Source organism: Typopeltis vanoorti, chromosome 22 (assembly GCF_054136105.1).
Source record: "Typopeltis vanoorti isolate ZY-2024b chromosome 22, IOZ_Tvanoo_1.0, whole genome shotgun sequence".
NCBI lineage: Eukaryota > Metazoa > Arthropoda > Arachnida > Uropygi > Thelyphonidae > Typopeltis > Typopeltis vanoorti.
Genome location: NC_143570.1, coordinates 12380518 through 12401088, shown reverse-complemented (window position 1 = coordinate 12401088; position 20571 = coordinate 12380518). Strand labels below are relative to the sequence as shown.

Sequence of the window (20571 nt, the reverse complement as noted above, 5' to 3'; positions counted from 1 at the left end):
AGTTATATGGTTTTCTTATCATCTGCCTCCTATGAGGTCTTTCATGTTGTCATTCATTATGTTAAAGATGTCTCTGAAGAAATAGCCAAACTGCATTTCTTGTTCACCAGGTGTCCCTTTACCCTATTAACAAGATTTCTGCTTTTTTTTTAAGGCCCTGCAAAAGATTAAATTCCACCTTTAGCTCCCTCCCCGAGTCTATCAAATTTCACTGCCAGTGTAGGTTATCATGTTTTGTCGAAACTGGTACATCAGTAGCTAATGCATGGAGAAGTATTAATTCTCCACACATTCTTCAGGCAATAATTTTTAATTAATGTTCTGTCTCTTGTTTAAATGTGTAGTTAATATATTTTAGACTGTGCCACTCTATATCATATACATGTAGTTTGTTTTCATTGTTGAGTCTTTTGGTTTTCTCCTGTACTTGTTTAATTTGAAAGTCATACCGAAGATGCAATACTAAGACAAAAATTCTGTTAAATAAAAAATATTATTTAAGTATTAAATCTGTAGTCAGTTATTATTTATCTGGGGAGGCAGCTGGAAAGATTCAACAGTCAGTAACCAAGATGATAACTGTCATATAGCGCTTCCGTAGCGCAATTGGAAGAATGATGGTATATTGCGCCGTCTGATTGGAATAGGCCTAAGTTCAATTCTCGTCGCGACGGGGAGGAATCTTTATCTGGACGATTTCAATTGACGGTGAGTTAGCTGATCTCATACGGAGGTAGCAGGGTTTTTTCTCCCAGAAACTTGGGTTTTTCATCCTGCATACAGACAAATCGGCCCTTCAGAACACACACAATTTACAGACAAAAAATACTAGTTGTTGTGGTGGTGGAGGTGTGTGGTAGATGGCGTTAATGGAGATGATTCGTAGTAGAGGTTCGGTGTAGTGGTTGAGACAGTTGTAGGTGTCCTCCCGCGATGAGTCTTCGGACTCCTTGGAGGTATCAGGAATAATAATAATAAAATTGCGCACAGGAGAGGCTAACGAAATGTGGTCAAAGTTTGAGAAATCGATGGAGGAGAAGAGATATGATAAAAAATGCAAGTTAATAAGGGGATTCTTATATTATAGGCACAAGTGAGAATTTGCAAGTCATGGATAATGGAGGTAGAATTCAGAGTCATCCCTAGAAGCTGGCTAGGGATGTTTTTAAAGAGGCATAGAAGGTCCAGGTTCCTCTCATGGCATGTGGTGAGTGTATAGAATGGGCTGCTATTAAATGTTATGTGCATCTTCAATAAATGTATTCAAGGAGAGAGGGGGGGGGGGGGAAGAGAGAGAGAGAGAATGACAGGTATTTAAACATGAGTGTCTAAACTGGCCTTCCCTTGATGAATCCCTGAACTCCCTGTAGATGCATTCATAATGATAATAATATCCATTAACATCATTCTTATAATACACATTTGCAAATACAATATAAATGAGAAGGCTTACCCCACTCAAATAATGGTTACCCCATTTACTTCTTTTCACGGAAGAACACCGTGGCATTTGTATGTTGCTGTGCTGCAGAACTTAGAACATTGTAGATCATACCTACAGAAGAAAATTTTAAAGGACTTATTAAAAAATATACCTAGTTTCAAAAGAATTAACAATAATGTTACCTGCTCAATTTAAATAAATCTGCAAGACTGACAATGTTGAAAATTAAGAAATTAATGGTGTCTTTGTGAACAAATTAAGCTCATCTGTCAGAATTTGTTTCAAAATAAACTAAACACAAAATTTGTGTAAATATGATGTTTATGTTTATTGCTACTCTGGATAATTATTCATGATTCATGTTCTTGTTTAAAAGTGATTGCCAGTAAAACACATTTAGCATAGGTGTACAGGGGGGGGGGGGGGGAATAAAGACTGGGAGTGTGGCCACACCAAATTATCAAGAAGTTTCAGGATATGGCTTGGAGATTTACAAAACTCAGCAACACTCAATGAATGTTAATTACAAGACTTCTGCTTGAGAAACTGTTCTGGCAGAGAATGGCAACTGAAATTAAAATCAAAGTTTTGAAAATACTCAGAGTATAATTCATATGTATATTGTAAAATAATGGTGACAAAACCAATGATGCTTATGAGACAGGTGCGGATATATCTCAGAAACTTGGCAAAGAGGCCATTTGGATGACCCATAAATTCAACGTGATTCTTTTCTCTGCATGCATCTGGAATAGAGTGTGAATGGAATGAGAATTGTTTTCTTTAAGAATAATACTACTTTTAAATTATGCTATATAGTATTCATTCTACCTTTCAGGGCTTTTTTTTTTTTCCTATCCAAGGGCTACTTGATAATAAAGACATTAATATCACAATTTTACAACTTATTTTTCAAATCTTTTTTAACATTTAAACTAGTTAATCATATTTCAGATTCATGCACTGGTCTAATATTGTGAATTGTTTATTGAAATCATGCATTTTATCATTGTTGCAGCTTAAAAATACATGCCGAACTGTCTTTAATGTTTTTCCAGTGATGTTCCCAGTGGAGCTTCACTGAATTGATTTTTAATGCCATTAAACACACTATGAAATTAAATATGAACTTGAACTGTACAACTCTATAAATCTCATGGAAATACTGTAACAATTTTCCATATGGCAGTGAGTTTGAAGCCATCTGGTGAGAGATGGAGTAACAAAATCAAATACATAGTGGAGTATTGTTACAGACTTAGTACACTGACTGCTAATGACAATGAAATGCACTACCCAATAAACATGATGGGTGCGAAACAAGTAATCACGAGTGTCTTTAATTATCTGAATATTGATTGGGTGGTGGTGAAATCTCGTGAGAGGAATGAAACTGAATCTATTGAGCTGTTGCGAGACAACTTCTACATGCAGCATGTAACAGAAGGAAAATAAGATCAAAGAATGTTAGATCTGATTATAATATCAGAGAGGATTTTAGTTAAAGACATGACTATTCTGCTTCTGAATGCAGCCAGCAATCAGGCCGTACTGAGTTGGGGAAGTGACAATTTATGATGCTCCATTTACAAAACGTTACATGCTGAACTAAAATGCAGGAAATTATGACCAACTGAAGAATATACTAGGTTCTGGCCATGGTATCTTTTCTAAATGGGAAGGATATTGGCAGTGTATGAGAAACATTAAAAAAATACTTAAATGATGCGATATTGGAATTGTTCCTAGAGTTTGAAGAACAAATAGTGAAGGAATGATATGGATGTGTAATCTTATTATGCAAGAGATTCTTAAGAAAAAGATGATGTAGAAGGAACAGTGGCGAATTCTCCAGCTTGCTATGCTTCATTAATTGAGAAAGAAGTAATATTTATTTGTTAATAAATGCATGCATTTATAAGTATTCCATTTAGGTTTTTATTTTTGTAGACAGAAGATGTCTTAAGCTTGCGCGGCAATAATTGAGCTTTGCGTTGTGTATCGAAGGTTGATGCTTGCTCGTCTAGTCAAAGCTACCCTGGCTTGCTCGGTTGTAAGCGCTTCCAGGTCCTCGTTGCGGCATGTGATTTCATGCGCATGCATTACCATTTCCACTCCCTTCACGTTGTCTTAAACACAAGGCCATATGCAGTCAAAGTAGCTCTAGCCAGTGAGCCTCAGCCAGCGTTTACAAGTGTGCATGTTGCTTGGGAAAATTAAGTTACAACCAACTTTTTATGACAATGTTATTGACCAGTTCATAAAGAAGAATGTAACATAGAATTTGTATTCAAGTAGCTAAATTGAAAAAGATAGAATATCATTTGTAAAATAAATGTTGTACTTATATAATTAAATGTACATAAATTTCTAAATAAATTAGCATATGTCTAAATGCGCTAATCAGACTTCAATCACACCTCTCACTCCCTGAATGATAACAAGAGCAAGCATAAATTTCAAGACCAGCATTCACCCCTGAGAAGGAATACCCTATCCATAAGGTTCATGTCATTTATGAAAATCATAAGGAACAGGCTAGAAAACTTACAACTGTTGTACAGAAACCTAAGTATGAGTATGAGAAGAAACTGGTTTTGCAAGCTAAAGAAACCCAAAAGAATTCTATCATTTTGCTGCAAGTAAAAAAAGAATAAGTGTTATCATTATTATCCCAAAACCCCCATAGAGTCAAAGACTCATTGCAGGAGGTCCCTTTGTCATACACACAGCTCATTATACCATGCCTTAAATACATTCAAATTCTCTGCAGACACCACACTTGCAGGCAATTCCTTTCATTCATTGACAACTTTTCATGCAAAAATGCCTACTTCTCACTCCCTTGCTCACATTTTCCTGGATGCAGAATCTCCTAATCTACAAGTCAGTGTCCTCCACATCATTAGAATTTCTTGTGTTGTCCTCATAATTTTGGCAATATGTCCTCTAAATTTTAGATCCTTATCCACCGTTATTCCAAGATCTCTTATTTCCTCCATCTCCTCCATATCTTCACCAAGTGTATATTCTACATAATATGGAACTGCATACTCTACATCCCATCTTTCATATTTGGGATGTAGAGTATGCAGTTCCATATTTTAATATCTTACATTTTACAATATTGAACTATTATCCCTACTCATGTGCCCATTCACTCAGTCTATTCAAGTTCTCTTGTTAAGCCACTACATCTGCTCTACTTCTCGTGGTTCTTCTCCAACTTTGTATCATCTGTGAACAACTCAATGTCCTCATTCAAACCTTCCCCAATATCATTAATACAGATTAAAAAGCAATGGCCCTAAAACAGATCCCTGAGGCACACCACTAGTGACTTTCCTCTTCCTGGATATTTTTTCCTCATATACAACTTGCTGATATTTATCAGATAGCCAATCTCCAGCCCAATGCACTAGTCTATTATCCAACCGCATCTGCAGTTTGATTATCAATTTATCACGTGGTATTCTATCAGAAACATGCAAAATCTAAGTATACTACTGTGTATACATCTCCCTCATCCAATGAAACTGTCACCTTATTTTAAAAAGGAAGTAGATTACTAAAACATGACCTCCCTTCAGCCAATCTGTGCTGTCCATCAAAGATAATACCACTGTTGGAAACCTAATTATGGATCCTGGTTCTCACTAACCTCTCCAACACTTTAGCTCACATCAAACAAATATGCCAAGGCAGATGTCCACTCCCTGGCACATTCCTTCAAAATATGTGGAATAAATCTGCTAAATGCTCTGACAGATGCAGAAGAGATTGTTCAACTAATAAGCACACATTTTGCTAAATGCTACCAACCTAGTGTACACAACATTCAGCTCACTGAAACGGCTACCTCTTCACTGAAAATTTAGGTGTAAGAGGAGGTATTCCAGCTGTTGCACAAAATTAATTTGGCAATAGGAGCTGACAGATTATCAGTACAGATACCAAAAGAGTGGGGGGGGATTATGTTGCTCCCACACGTGAAAGAATATTTAGGAATCTACAGTACATTTTGTACAGTGGGTGGGCTAAGGATTTTTTTTTATCAATTTTATATATATATATATACACACATTCATACCCTGACTTACGCTACCTCGACTTATGCGAATCCGGAGTTACGCGGTTTCTTATATGTACGTATTCCCATCCCGCTTCACGCCTCACCACTAGTCATATCTTTCAGGCGCCGGCAGCATTCGCCAGTGTCGCACATGCTGTGAACAAGCACTGTCGTGTTTTCGCACGGTCTCCATTCATACACGATTTTTATAGTCTACAAACCTTGCGATTGTCTAAGGTTATGTTCTTGATAAAAATTTTATCACATAAAAAATAATAATGTCATCCAAAAGAAGCAATTCTGATTCTTCTACTGCTAGCAAGAAAAGAAAAACATTGACTTTGGAAACAAAACTCAACATTATTAAGGATTTTGAAGGTGGAATGAAAATTTGTGAGGTAGCAAAGAAGTTCGATCTACAGGAATCCACAGTAAGAACAATCATAAAAGAAAGGTTTACAGATTTTGGAGGACATAGATTCTAACAAGGAACGAATTGTAGCCACAAGGCAAGGAATAAAAAAATCATTAGCTTGATACGAAGAAATTTTGCGTGACAAAAAAAAGACATTATACCGTCAGACGAATCTATTAGATTTTATGAAACCATCGATATCGAAATAACTTTCTTTTTTTTATGTACGAAAAACTACAATTATGATAATATTTCTTAAGAAACATAGGTGTTTTTGTAAACCTTTGGTCCCAATTGTATGTTTGTATATATAAATTACATGCAAAATTATACCCCGAGGTACGCGAATTCGACTTGCGTGCTTTTTGTTGGTCCCACAAACCACGTAACTTTGGGGTTTTACTATATATATATATATATATATATATATATTGTAATTAATTTTTTTTTTTTTTTTTTAACATACTGGAAAAAACCCTGTTCTAGAGACCAAACATAATACTTTTTCAAGCCATTTCAAGCCTCTAATAAGTGGGATGGTGGTCTCACACCGGGCAGTGAAATTCATCTCGCACCTAAAGACAATCACCAAATTTAGCCGAATTGGCTATTCCTTTGACCATACTGGAAACCCTGTTCTAGAGACCAAACATAATACTTTTTAAAGCAATTTGAAGCCTCTAATAAGTGGGATGTGGTCTCACACCGGGCAGTGAAATTCATCTTGCACCTAAAGACAATCACCAAATTTAGCTGAACTGGCTATTCCTTTGACCATACCATATAATTAGAGTTCCAAAACAGGGAAGATTCCACAGGAGTGGAAAAAATGAATGATAATCCTGATGTACAAGGATGGTGCAAAGACTAATATGTCCAACTTTTGACCTATCAATATCGCTGGAGTTGTTGTGAAGATTTTGGAAAAGTTGGTTAGATATCGCATACAGAAATGGGTTAAAGAGAAACTATACTTTGCAATGAACAGTACAGGTTTACTGAGAGAGGATCATATTTGAGCAACTTGCACATGTTTTATAATAATGTTATGGATGAGTTGGATAAAACGGAATGGATACATAATGGTACTTGTGGATTTTGCTAATGCTTTTCATATAGCATGGAAGACTGCTGCATAAACTGGAAAATATTGGATTGGATATTTAACCGTGCGGAAAGGCTTATATGTTCGTCACACATGTTGACTGGATTTTAACAGTATAGATGCGAGCACAGATTGATAAGAAAATAATTATTTATTAACTTAAATGCTAATATTTTGCTGGTATTATATCTAGCATCTTCAGAGCACACAAACAAAGTTTGTTACAGTAGCGAGACAACCGCAGTCCGGTGTAACAGTGGGACTAGTATGAGTAAATGTAGCATGCAACACAAAGACTAAAGTCCTAATTAGGTGCCACCTAAGTTTAAAAAAAAAAAAAAAAGATATTAATTTGGTCTTAGGATGACTGTTTCCCAAATCTGTGGCAGATTTATACAGCCATACTTGTTGAGGTTTGGAGTATGTTTCAAGGCTTATGTTGATTCCAGGAACAACCTCTCTGACTTGTAAAAGCTTCTGTGCAGTACTTTTTGTTTTTTTCCAATTGATCCTGTGTGCAGGAGTATCCAAAGCATGGTCTGCCAGACCCGACTTGCCACAGCGAAAGTGCCGGATATATTTTTTGTGTTCACCAACGCAGATATCCACAGTTCTTCCTGTCTGTCTATAGTAGGCTCGATGACATGAACAGGGCACTTCATAGACTCCTGGATGTGATAAAGGAGAGAATCTGTCCTTAGGTGATCGGATTAGAGTTGCCACAAAGTTTAAATACAGTGTGTAGTTGGTTTCTCCCCCATTACCCAACTTCTACATAGGACATCTGGAAAAGCTAGCTATCAACACCACCACTCTCAAACCTAGTCTCTGGCTATGCTATGTTGATGATGTGTTTGCTATTTGGACACATGGCTCAGACACATTGAACACATTTTTAGTGCATCTAAATAGCCAGCACCCCAAAATCCACTTTACAATGGAACCAGAAGCCAATGACTGTCTGCTCTTCCTGGACACTCTAATCGTACATCTTCCAGAAGGTTCCTTATCATTCTCGGTTTATAGAAAACCCAAACATACAGGGAGATATTTACACAAACAATCGCACCATCACCCTTCTCAACAATATGATATCTTAAAAACACTAACCCATAGAGCTAGAGCAATTTGTTCCAGTGACTTTCTCACCTGCATCACACCTTCCTGCCAATGGCTATAATCCCCATAAGATAGATAAAATACTAAATGCTCCAAAAAAATCCCCCCCCCCCCCACTATCTACCACAGAAGACTACAACAAAACTATCACCATCCCACACATAAAGGCACATCTGAAAAGATATCTAGGGTGCTTAACAAACACCAACTATGCACTGCGTTTAAACCTTATGTGAAATTGGCAACTCTCATCCTTTCACCTAAGGATAGATTCTCTCCTTTATCACATCCAGGAGTCTATGAAGTGCCCTGTTCATGTCATCAAGCCTGCTATGGACAGACAGGAAGAACTGTGGACATCTGCCTTGGTGAACACAAAAAATATATCCGGCACTTTCGTTATGGCAAGTCGGGTCTGGCAGACCATGGATAAAAGGATCTGACTGACAGATATCAAGAAGTGATATATGTTGGATGCAAATCTGCAAGATTTAAGTGTACCACAGAGATCAGATCTTACAGATATATTACTATTATTTGACTCCCTGGAGGTGTCACATAATAATAATAATAATAATAATAATAATAATAATAATAATAAAGTCCATTAAATGGAGGTGTGCCGAGCTCCTTGTTTACTTATGTATTGCCAAAATTTTCTTGGCCTTCCTCTTCCTCTGTATTATCTATTAGTTGTGTGTAGAGAGCAGGAGCTGTATTAATCCAATAAAAATCCTTCACTAATTTAAACATATATAATATCACCTCTTTTCTGCCTATTCACTAAACTCTGCAATTTATATCTCTCTCGACTTCTCTCCATAACCAACATTCCAAAGTCAAGACCAGGGCTTCTGACCTAATTTCCAATCCTCACCTTCTCGTGGTGCACCCTGCTGGGTATCTACCTGGATACCGAATGGACGAGGATGGGCTGGCAATTTGGGATTTAGCTGACCAAATTGTATTCTTATTGCCTTAAACCTATATACAAAATGATGGTACAACATGACAAAATTTCATGCCGGCTGGAGCGTCGCCCGGTTAAACAAAGCCCCCATTGTTTTCGCCAGGGAACCAGGGCAAACAGCAAAATGTCAGCTACTAAAACAAATCCTAAAACACACCCCAACTCAACATCACCAGAGTTAAAGATCGGTACTATCAACATAAGAAGCCTGAATGGCAAAGAAATAGAGCTTGTTGAGGAATTAGATAAGTACCAGATCGACATAATAGGGGTGACTGAAACAAAAATGACAAAAACTGGTGACATCCATCTGAGCAATAAATACAAAATGTTATATTCAGGCAATGACAATCAAGGAAAAGTAGGAGTAGCCATAGTATTCAACATTAAATACAAGGCTAATTTTCTCAAATGGCAGGCAGTCTCAAGTAGAGCGATGTGGGAAAATATCAGAATGGGGAACTGGACAATGAGACTTATTTGTGCTTATGGTCCCACAGAAGATTCTACTAAGGCAGAAGTGGAGGAATTTTTTGAGGCTTTAGAGAAAGCAACTGACACAATGAAAAAGGAAAAGTTGGTCTTTGGTGGGGATCTAAATAGCAGAGTAAGAAATGATTGTCAGACATAGAAAAATATTTTGAGAAAATTTGGAGAAAAGAGCAAAGCTAATAATAATGGCAAATACCTGTTGGATTTCTGCTCAGGACATGGACTGGTTATTACTAACACCATGTTCCAACATAAAAATGTGCACAAATTCACATGGAGAGAAGAGGCAAAGAACAAGAAAAGTCTCATTGATGGTGCAAGACACCAGAGTGTACAGAGGATTTGAAATTGGAAGTGATCACTATTTAGTCTTGAGCAGAATAAAATTGAATTTCATATTGAAAAAAATATCATGTAAGAAAGTTTAAAGCGAATAAAAGTTGAGCAGCTCTCAGATGTGAACTGTGGACTAAAATACACAAAGATTATTGAAGAAAAAATGAAAGAGTTCTAGTCTGCTACAAGATTCCCTGATTAAATTGAATAACTGTTGTAGTAGATATGGTATGAAGGTCAGCAATAAAAAGACAAAGACAATGAAAATAGGTAGAATCGTTGAAAATGTCAACTGCATTGTGAATGGAGAACCTGTGGAACAACTAAAACATTTCAGCTACTTAGGCACGATTTTTAGTGAAGGTGGTAAATTAAATATGGAAATAGACAACAGAATCAACAAAGCTGTATGGTAGGAAGTCAATTGAATAAATTGATATGGAATAAGAGAGAAATTAATCAGAACACTAAATTAGCTGTATACAAGACAACGTTCAAACCAGTTTTAACTTATGGATCTGAGAGCTGGGTCAAAACTAAAATACTTGACCAAAGACTAGAGACCGCAGACATGAGAGTCCTGAGAAAGATTAAAGGCGTGAACAGATGGCATCAATGGCAATATCGTATTAAAAAGGGGGATATTAGGAAAGAACTTGACATTGTCAGAAACCAGGAATGCGTTAGCAGAGCTAATCTCAGGTCGTATGGTCACTTAAACAGAATGGGCGAGGAAAGATTAGCAAAACAAGGTTGGCAGGAAAAAGACCCAGAAGAAGACCAAGATATAGGTGGATTGATACGGTACAAAGTGCCTTAAACGATAGAAATATAAGATCTGATAATGTTGGTGTCTTAACAAGTAACAGGCTGATTTGGAAGAAAATTGTAGATAGGAAGTTAGTAATGATGTAAATTTTTCATGTAGTACTATTACTAATAATCCTTCCCAGCTTCGCATCATCTGCAAACAACTGAATATCCCCTTGCAATCCACTGGCAATGTCATTGATATGAAGGTTAAACAATATAGGTCCTAGTACTGAGCCCTGTGGGACCCCACTTGTAACCCTCTGCCTCCTTGAAGCTGCTCCACCATACACAACTCTCTGATACCTATTGGACAGCCAATCCTGAATCCAGTTGACCAATCTGACATCCAGACCCATGTACTGCAACTTAAATATCAGCTTATCATGTGGCACCCTGTCAAATGCCTTTGCTAAGTCTAAGAAAATTGCAGTATACGCCTTTCCCTCATCTAATGTTCTTGTAACTTTATTATAAAAGGCTAGCATATTGCTAAAACAAGAGCACCCTTTCACAAATCCATGTTGACTCTCACAGATAACATTATCCTCATCTGCCCAATGCTGTATACAGTCCCTCACTACTTTCTCCAAGATTTTAACAACTACTGATGACACACAGACTGGCCTATAATTAGACAGTTCCAGTCTGTTACCACCCTTATGCAATGGCACTATCTTACCTTCCTTCCATTCCCTGGGCATCTTTCCCACAGCCAGACTTTACTTTGTCAAATGCTTTTTTGTAATCTATAAACAAAAGATGAGTTTCCAAATTAAATTCTCTTCTTTTTTCTATAAGTAGTTTTAAACAGAAAGCTGCATCTATGTAGAGCATCCTTTTCTAAATCCATTTTGACATTCAAATAATATTTTTTCACTGTTCTTGTTTTTCACAACAATGAAAACTAGGTGACTGAGCATAATAGTCCATGTGTGTTGTCTGACCAATTCCTTATACAAAGGGCCCTGCCACCTCTTTATCCTTACATATCAATGTAGTTCTTATCATAACAGCAATATGATATACAGTCTTCTACTACTACTACTATTATTTACTATTCTGATGTCTGTCCATCTGTCACACTCTTATCCACCAGCTTCATATCCATTGCAATTTGCTCCAATTTACATAACTGTTTCCTATATTCAGTCAAATGCTTTCACAAAGTCCAACAGTATCATCATGTCATTATTTCTTTATCCAACTATACTGTTACTTTAATATAGAAAGTGAGCAAAATGGTGAAATAAATATAAAAGACAGTTACAAGTCTATTTTATTTTAGACACTATTTCTCAACATAATTGGCATGCGGTTAGTCTAGTGGCTGTGCGCTTCGCAACCTTGGTGGGAAGGAAGTATCCTAGGTTTGATTCCCGTTGGAGACGTGAGGAGCTCAATGATCTTCCTTAGTCATAGCCAAGTTAGCCGGTCTTGGGCAGTAGGGTTTCCCCCCCAGTTTAGCTGGGGGTTTTTTTTGAGGAATAATTAAGTATATATGCGTAATTGTTTGAGTAAGAGCGGCTGTAAACGTTGTACGCTACCGGTATTATTAGCGTGGGGGATTTTTCTTGCCTAAACTAAAATACGAAATCGTTATTATTACACCTAGTAACCTGCAGAGAGGAAAAAAATGGCGGCAGCATTGTCATTCCATGATTTTAATTTAGATTTCAGTCGTTTCGTTAAGTGTGAGGTCTGTTATATGTATTTCTTCGATCACATAAATGATTTGTGGATGTTTAGTGCGGATGGAAGAAGAGTGTGTGCAAAGTATGATCTGAATGAGGAACTGATGAATGCAAATATGAAATTGATGACAGAAAGTGTTAGTTCCGATTGTGTCGCGAGTGCACGTTTGAAAGAGAAGGACGGTGAGAAAGAGAGGCGAAAAAATGTTAAAAAAATCAGGAAAAAAAAAGAGCGATTTGAAAACCGTAATAGATGTTAAAAGGGACGAAAGTGAGGCGGAAAGAAACGAAATTGAGAGAACGAATGAAAGTAGAAATGGCGTGATGCAGAAATCGCAAGTGAAAAAAATCGAAAGAATAAATGATAGCGAAAAAAGAATGAATGATGGCGAAAGTTGGACGCATGTTCGAAAAAGGGTATATGTGGAACTACAAGGGGGGGGGGATGATTATGAAGAGCTCAGGAGACAGCTTGCAGGTGTAGCATGGAATGAGGAGGTAGCTGGAAAAGAAATCAGTGCAGCTTGGGGGATTTTCAAGAACACTATTTAGTAGATACAATGTCTAAATGTATACCATTTAGACATTGTATCTATTATGTCTAAATGGTGAGAAGGTTAAATAAGGTAGGTGTGAGATGGATGAATAAAGAGATTAAGCATGCGATACAGAGAAAAAGGGCATTGTGGAGGCAGCATAAGAGAAATGGAAGTAACCAATTTCATGAGGTCTACAAAGACCAGGCAAGGAGGGTGACTTGGTTGGTGAGAGTAGCTAAAGAGAGGTATAAACAGCAGTTAGCTAATGAAGCCAAAAAGAATCCAAGGGAATTCTTTCGATATGTAGCCAGCAAAAGAAAGAATGATTATGGAAGGATGACATTAATTGGAGGAAATGGTATAAAGACAGCTGATGCAGAATGTGTGGTGGAGATACTTAATGAGCAGTTCATAAAGATCTTTCAATCTTGTGAATGTGATTTCATGGAGAGATTGAGAGCAGTTGATGATGGGGAGGAGAGACTGACTGTAAGTGAGCAAGAGGTGTTTGGGGAGGAGAGACTGACTGTAAGTGAGCAAGAGTGTTTGGGGAGTTGAGTAAACTAGATATAAATAAGGCTGTGGGACTTGATAATATATCACCGCATATTCTGAAGGAATGTGCCAGAGAGTTGACACCTGCCTTGACATATTTTTTTAATACGAGTCTTGCACTTGGTCAAGTTCCTAAAGAGTGGAAGGAGGGCAAGATTGTGCCACTTCATAAAGGAGGTGATCGAACTCAAGCATCAAACTATAGGCCTATCTCTGTGTCGGGTGTTGTTAAGTTGTTGGAGAAGCTTGTGAGAACTAGGATCCAGAGTTGGGTTGACAACAATGGTATAATCTTTGATGGACAGCATGGATTTGCTAAAGGGAGGTCATGTTTTAGTAATCTACTTACTTATTACAATAAAGTGACTGCTTCCTTGGACTGAGGAAAAGGATACACAGTAATATACTTGGATTTCGCAAAAGCTTTTGATAGAGTACCTCATGATAAATTGACAGTCAAATTAGAGCAGATGGGGTTGGATATTAGATTAGTGCATTGGATTGGAGACTGGCTATCTGATAGGTATCAACAAGTTGTGTATGGGGGTGTGATATCCAGGAAAAGGAAAGTCACTAGTGGAGTGCCTCAGGGGTCTGTTTTAGGGCCATTACTATACAAGGGCTTGTATAGAAATGGCCCTAAAACTTGTATATTAATGATATTGGTGAGGGTTTGGATGGAGATATTCAGTTGTTTGCAGATGATGGAAAGTTGGGACGAACCATAAAGAGTAGTGAAGATGTTGTGGCCTTGCAAGAGGACTTGAATAGATTGAGTGATTGGGCAAGCAGATGGGGATGTGAGTTCAATGTTCCAAAATGTAAGGTTTTAAAATTTGGAAAACAAAGATGGGATGCAGAATTTATGCTTGGTGAGAATATATTGTTGTAAGTGGAGGAAATAAGAGATCTGGGGGTGATAGTGGATAAGGATCTAAAATGTAGGGGACACATCGCCAAAATTGTGAAGACAACACAAAGACTTCTGGGAATGATGCAGAGGACACTGACGTGTAGAAGTAGGGAGATTCTTGTTCCGTTGTATAAGGCTTTGATTAGGCCACACATGGACTATTGTGCCCAGATTTGGTCATCAGGATTTCAGAAGGATGAAGAGATGTTGGAAAAGGTCCAAAGGAGACTGACTAAGGTAGTTTCTGACCTCTGGAACGTCGAGTATGAGGAAAGATTGAGAAGATGTAATTTGCAGAGTCTGGTGGACAAGAGGAAGAGGGGAAATATGATAGAGACCTACAAGTTGGTAAGTGGTTGTTATAGGATCAATGCTGGAGAAGTTTTACAGAGAATAGTGGGAGATCAGGGGAGAACCAGAGGTCATCCCTGGAAACTGTATAAAGAGGGTGTGAGTAGGGGAGTGAGAGGCAGGTTTTTTTCGTGCAGAGTTGTGAATGATTGGAATGCCTTGGCTGAGAGTGTGGTGTCTGCAAGCAGTTTGAGTGTGTATAAGACACAGTATGATGAGATGTGTGTGTGATAAAAGGACGTTCCAGATGAGTCTCTGACTCCAGAGGTTTTGTTTAATAATAATAATAATAATCTTTCTTCCTTTCAACACATTTCTCACTATACAACAAGATTTTCAAAGCTACTAGAAAAACTTCAAGATATTTTTGGAACCATTTTCTTGCCTGTGCTTTGACTTATTGGTCATTTTCAAAAATGGACAACCTTCAAGATGTGTCTTCAAATTAGGAAATAATTGGAATCTGAAGATGTTCCACAACTTCAAATCTGATCTTTTCAATAGTAGTTGAAGTGAATGCCACTGTGTGTCAGTAGGAAAATTAATAATTCATAATATTCATTCTGGGATCATACCAATGAACCCAACTTTCATCCTCAGTCACAATTTTGTATATAAAAAAAAGGACTACTTTTCCTTTGGGAATGTTGAAGCAAGTGGCAATAAACTTCCAGTCTCATGAGTTTTATTCATTTCATTGGTCAACTGACACAGTGCCCAACAAGCATACTCTTTGTTGTAGTCCAGTTCTGTAACAACTTTGACTCACACTAATCCAACATTCACTTTCAGTGCTGGTGATCTCTGACTTATTCACTGGTTTTCTCTGATTAGATGCTCTGCTTTCAGTAGGAAGAAAACCATCAGCAGTGGTTTTTTGCCACGCACTTCATGATAATTCATTAAAGTTAGCTCTGCCACTGTTGCTAATTGTTCTTCAGGTCAAATGACATGGAGTACTTACATCTGCAATTACTTCTCAAAAAAAAAAAAAAAAAAAACTTGTAATCAATAGCATTTACATATTCATGCGTTCAGGTCTGGGTAGTGACCCTTCCCATAATGCAAACCACATCTCCACAAGGAGATGTGGTTTGCATTATGGGATACTAAGGCAGGGGATGTGAAGCAATTAGCTTTTTATACGAGTTGCCCCAGTACTGAAATAGTTATTATTATTGTTATTATTATTCAGGCATCCATGTCAAAAGACTCATCACGGGAGGTCCTTCCTAAGAAACACAATGTCTATCATACCACTCCTTAAACTCATTGACCGTTCTCACTCCCACCACTCTATCAGGCAATGCATTCCATGGTTCAACCACCCTCCATGCAAAGAAACCACTCCTAACCCTCTTGCTCACAGTTTCCTTTCGTAATGTCCAGGGATGGCTCCTTGTCATCACTCCTTCCCACTGTTCGACCAAGCAAAAGAACTCCTCGGTGTCAACCCTGTACCACCTTTCAACAGTTTAAAAGTCTCAATCATATCACCTCTCCTTCTATCCACCAAACTCTGCAGTCCACATTCCCTCAGCCGATCCTCATAACTAACATTGTACAGTCCTGAAACCATCTTTATTATTCACCTTTGTACCCTTTCCACAGTTAATTTATCCCCTTCAAATCCTGGGGACCAACTCTAGAACAATAGTCTAAGTATGGTCTGATCAGAGTCTTCAGGTGCAAATTTGTTTGCTTATACTTGGATGAAGGATTAAACAAAGTATATAATTTCTTTGTATCTTTAATTTATTTTACAAGTAAAGATCAAGAGTTAGTGAATGTTATGACAGAAAAGAAAACAGATGTTTTGGGCATGAGTGAGACAAAATGGAAAAAAAACGAACGTGAAAATTAAGAGGAGACTGTTTTATTTTAGAGAGGGGTAGATGACAAGTCAAAATATGATGTTGGTTTAGACAACACCATATTTTGACTGGTCAAATATGGTTTGAATTTGATCTGACTGTTCCAACAGACAAATCACTATATGATTTTATCATATAAAATTTAATTTTTAGCCCATAGACTGGAATACAGGGACAGCTCCATTACCATAAAAAGCCTTGTTATTTTCTATTTATCTAATAGTAGGAGCTACATACTTAAAGGGGAAATGAACCTAGCACCAAGTAAAGTTTCTAAGATGTTGTGCAACAAAAATTATGATATCTGGAAAACGCACCCTCGTTAACCCTCATACTGTCAAGGTTTGTAAGACTCCTTTGTATGCTGGCATTACTTTAGTCGCCTACTCCTTATGAGGAGAAACTCTGAAAGGTCCAAAGTGAGTAACTAAGGGTATTGGGACTTTGGAATATAAGTGATGATGATGATGATGATTTATGGTTTCTTAATAGTGCAAGGAGAGCAAAGGTTACAGCAGTACACAAAGTGAGACAATCACAAACATCCATGCTACAGAAGGATTTGAACCTGCAACCTGTAGGTTGGAGAACAGGTATGCTATCCACTCAATCAACCAGCCCAGCATGGGGGGGGGGGGGTCTGGAAAGCTCTGATAAATACCTAGACAAAAATTATATTAAAGCAATTGATATAACCACAACAAAGAACATACTAGTAGCAGAATTATGAAGGTAACTTATGCTCTTATATTCTTATATCCTCGTATGTTCATTCTTGTGGTTATATCAGTTGCTTTAATATCATTTTTGTTCTAGGTGTTTATCAGAACTTTCCAGATCCCCCTCATATGAGTTAAGGTTGAGGGAATGTAAATTGCAAAGTATGGTGACTTGGAAGAAAGGATATGTTAGAGATGTTTAAGTTAGTGAGGCAGCTTTACCAAATTAATACAGAATGGCTTTTACATAGAGAGAAAGTGTGAGAGGAGAACAAGAAATCATCCCTGGAAGTTGTGTAAATATGCAGTGAAGAGAGAGAAGTGAGAATAAATGGGTATTTCACATGAAGAGTGGTAGGGAAGTTAACACACTGGCAGAATTTTATTATTATTATTATTATTATTATTATTATTATTCAGGGCTCCATGGAGTCAAAAGATTCATCGTGGGGGGGTCCTTCCTAAGAACATAAAGTCTGTCAAGACTCATCAAGAGGAGGGTCCCCCTAAGAAACATAAAATCTATCATACCACTCCTTAAACTCATTGACCGTTCTCGCCTTCACCACTCTATCAGGCAATGCATTCCACGGCTCAACCACCCTCCATGCAAAGAAACCACTCCTCACCCTCTTGCTCACAGTTTCCTTTCGTAACTTCCAGGGATGGCCTCTTGTCATCACTCCTTCCCGCTGTTCAACCAAGTGAAAGAACTCCCCAGTGTCAACCCTGTAACCACCTCTCAACAGTTTAAAAGTCTCAATCATATCACCTATCCTTCTTCTATCCACCAAACTCTGCAGTCCACATTCCCTCAGCCGATCCTCATAACTATCCTTGTACAGTCCTGAAATCATCTTTGTCGTCCGTCTTTGTATCCTTTCCACAGTTAATTTATCCCCTTCAAATCCTGGGGACCAAATCTGAGAACAATAGTCCAAGTGTGGTCTGATCAGAGACTTATACAACGGAATGATAACCCTCTTATCTCTGCAGGTCAGTGTCCTTCTCATAATTGCAGCAATCCTCTGTGTTACCTTTACCACCTTTACAATATGTCCCCTAAACTTCAGGTTTCTATCAATCATCAACCCCAGATCTCTTGTCTCCCCTACTTCCTCAAAGTATAACTCCTCCCATAGAGTATGCAGCATCCCATCGATGTTTCCCAAACCTCAAGACCTTACATTTTGCTGCATTAAACTGACACCCCCATTCATTTGCCCATCTATCTAGCTTATTTAAATCCTCTTGCAGGGCTACCACATCTGCACTATTACTAATAATCCTTCCCAGCTTCGCATCATCTGCAAACAACTGAATAACCCCTTGCAATCCACTGGCAATGTCATTGAATTTGCTGTGAATGCTAGACGTATGAAGATACATGTGTACACACATGTACATACAGTATATATTGCAATTATTATAACTTACATGAAGTCAACAGACTAATCATGGGAGGTCTCACTCAAGAAGTTTCTCAATATAATAGATACATAAGTAATATATATATATATATAAACCCAAGATTAAGCAGAAACCAATGAAGAGACTGGCAAACAAGTGCTGCCATATCATGGTCCCTAATAGGATATGTTATTGTCTGAAATAGTGTGGATTCTATGTTCGATTTTCATTAGAAAATCGAAAAAAAAAAACGGTTTTTTTTCGGAAAAAAAAAAAGCTTGTCTATGTCAGAGATGAAATAACTAATGAAATAAACCAGTTGAAGCAAGGCTTAGAAAATGTTTCTCTCATCAATGACTAGACTTGAACTTAAGTCTATCTTCGGATTGCATAGCGCAGAGGATGCAAACACCACTTTCACTGACCTACAGACCAATATATTTCATGTATGTATATATATATACACAGATGAAATATTTTCCCCCACATATGAAAGGTCACAAGGCCTATAACATTACAGTGTCATGTGTGGGCAAGTGATTAAGGAGACAAAAATATAGCCAGTTGATATGTTTCTTAAAGAGCAGGAGGCCGTAGTCATTCAAGAAAAACAGTATGGGGGAGATTGTTCCAAAGAATAGAGGTGGATGGAATCAAGAAAGCTGATGAGAAGTTGCTTTGGTGTGTTTCAGCTGGATGGTTAGTGGTTGCTCTAATTCTTCTGTGGTTAGAATGGTAGTAATGGTAGCAGCCAATTCAGAGGAGCAATGCCCATGAAAGATCATCTGTTAAGAGGACTGTCCTCTTCTGAATATTATAAAGAATTCTTAGAGGTCTTGGGTGTTCCACCCCAAATTTCGGAACAAGACTCGAAATTTGGATGAACATCAGACATAGTTTTAGGAGTTGAGAGGAATAAAAGTAATGTTTAGAACAAAAAAGAACACCATTATTTTTAGAGGCCAAGGAGGCTATGTGAGTAATATGTTTGTGCCAGGATAAACTGGATGTGACAGTCAACCCAAGAAGAGAAAGTTGACCTGAAAGGAAACTGGAACATTATCAAAAATGAGAGGGGATGAGGAAGGATTGTTCTTCTGGGTAATAAGGCAGGCTTGAGTTTTTTGGTATTGAAATTTACTAAGTTATCTTCACTCTGTTTCAGTATGTTGAGGAAGTCAGTGTTCAAGTCACTGATTAGAAGAGCTTGAGGCAACAAACATTAGAGTACTGCAAGGCTTATCAAATGATGAAGAAAAATGAAGAGTACTGTCATCAGCAAAGCTGTGAATAGGATTTGAAGTCAGAGAAAGGAGATCATTGATGCAAAGGAGGAAGGGCATAGGTGAGAGCCCAGAACACTGAGGCACTCCAGAACTGATGGGGAAATCTGTTGACAGGAAACCATCCACCATGATCCACAATGAATGATCAGTGAGGAAGTTGGCAATCCAGTCAGAGTGTAAAAGAGAGGGTATACGATCTTTGGTATTTCATTCCCAAGATATAATCTTAGGAATGAAAAAACAATGGAAAAGATCTTCGTAGCTGGACCCAGAAATCAGGAAAATCACAGATGAAAAAAGGAAGGCCTATAAAAAATGGTTAAGAACAAACAAAATAGAGGATGAAATTTGAATATAAACACAAAAGAGTAATAGCAAAAAGAGAAACAAATAAAGACAGAGTTCAATGGAACAATTTTGTTACAAATTTAGAAAACAATATTGATAAATTAGAAATATATACAGTT

At 37.6% G+C, this 20571-nt stretch overlaps 1 long non-coding RNA gene across 1 annotated transcript in view; it reads right to left on the bottom strand.

Moving 5' to 3' along the window:
• The window catches only part of LOC150094162 (uncharacterized), a 191682-nt gene that overhangs the window by 115252 nt on the left and 55859 nt on the right, over positions 1–20571 (bottom strand). Inside the window, exon 2 of the long non-coding RNA XR_016550271.1 lies at positions 1454–1555. This is a non-coding gene — a long non-coding RNA (uncharacterized LOC150094162). The remainder of the gene's footprint in view (positions 1–1453; positions 1556–20571) is intronic.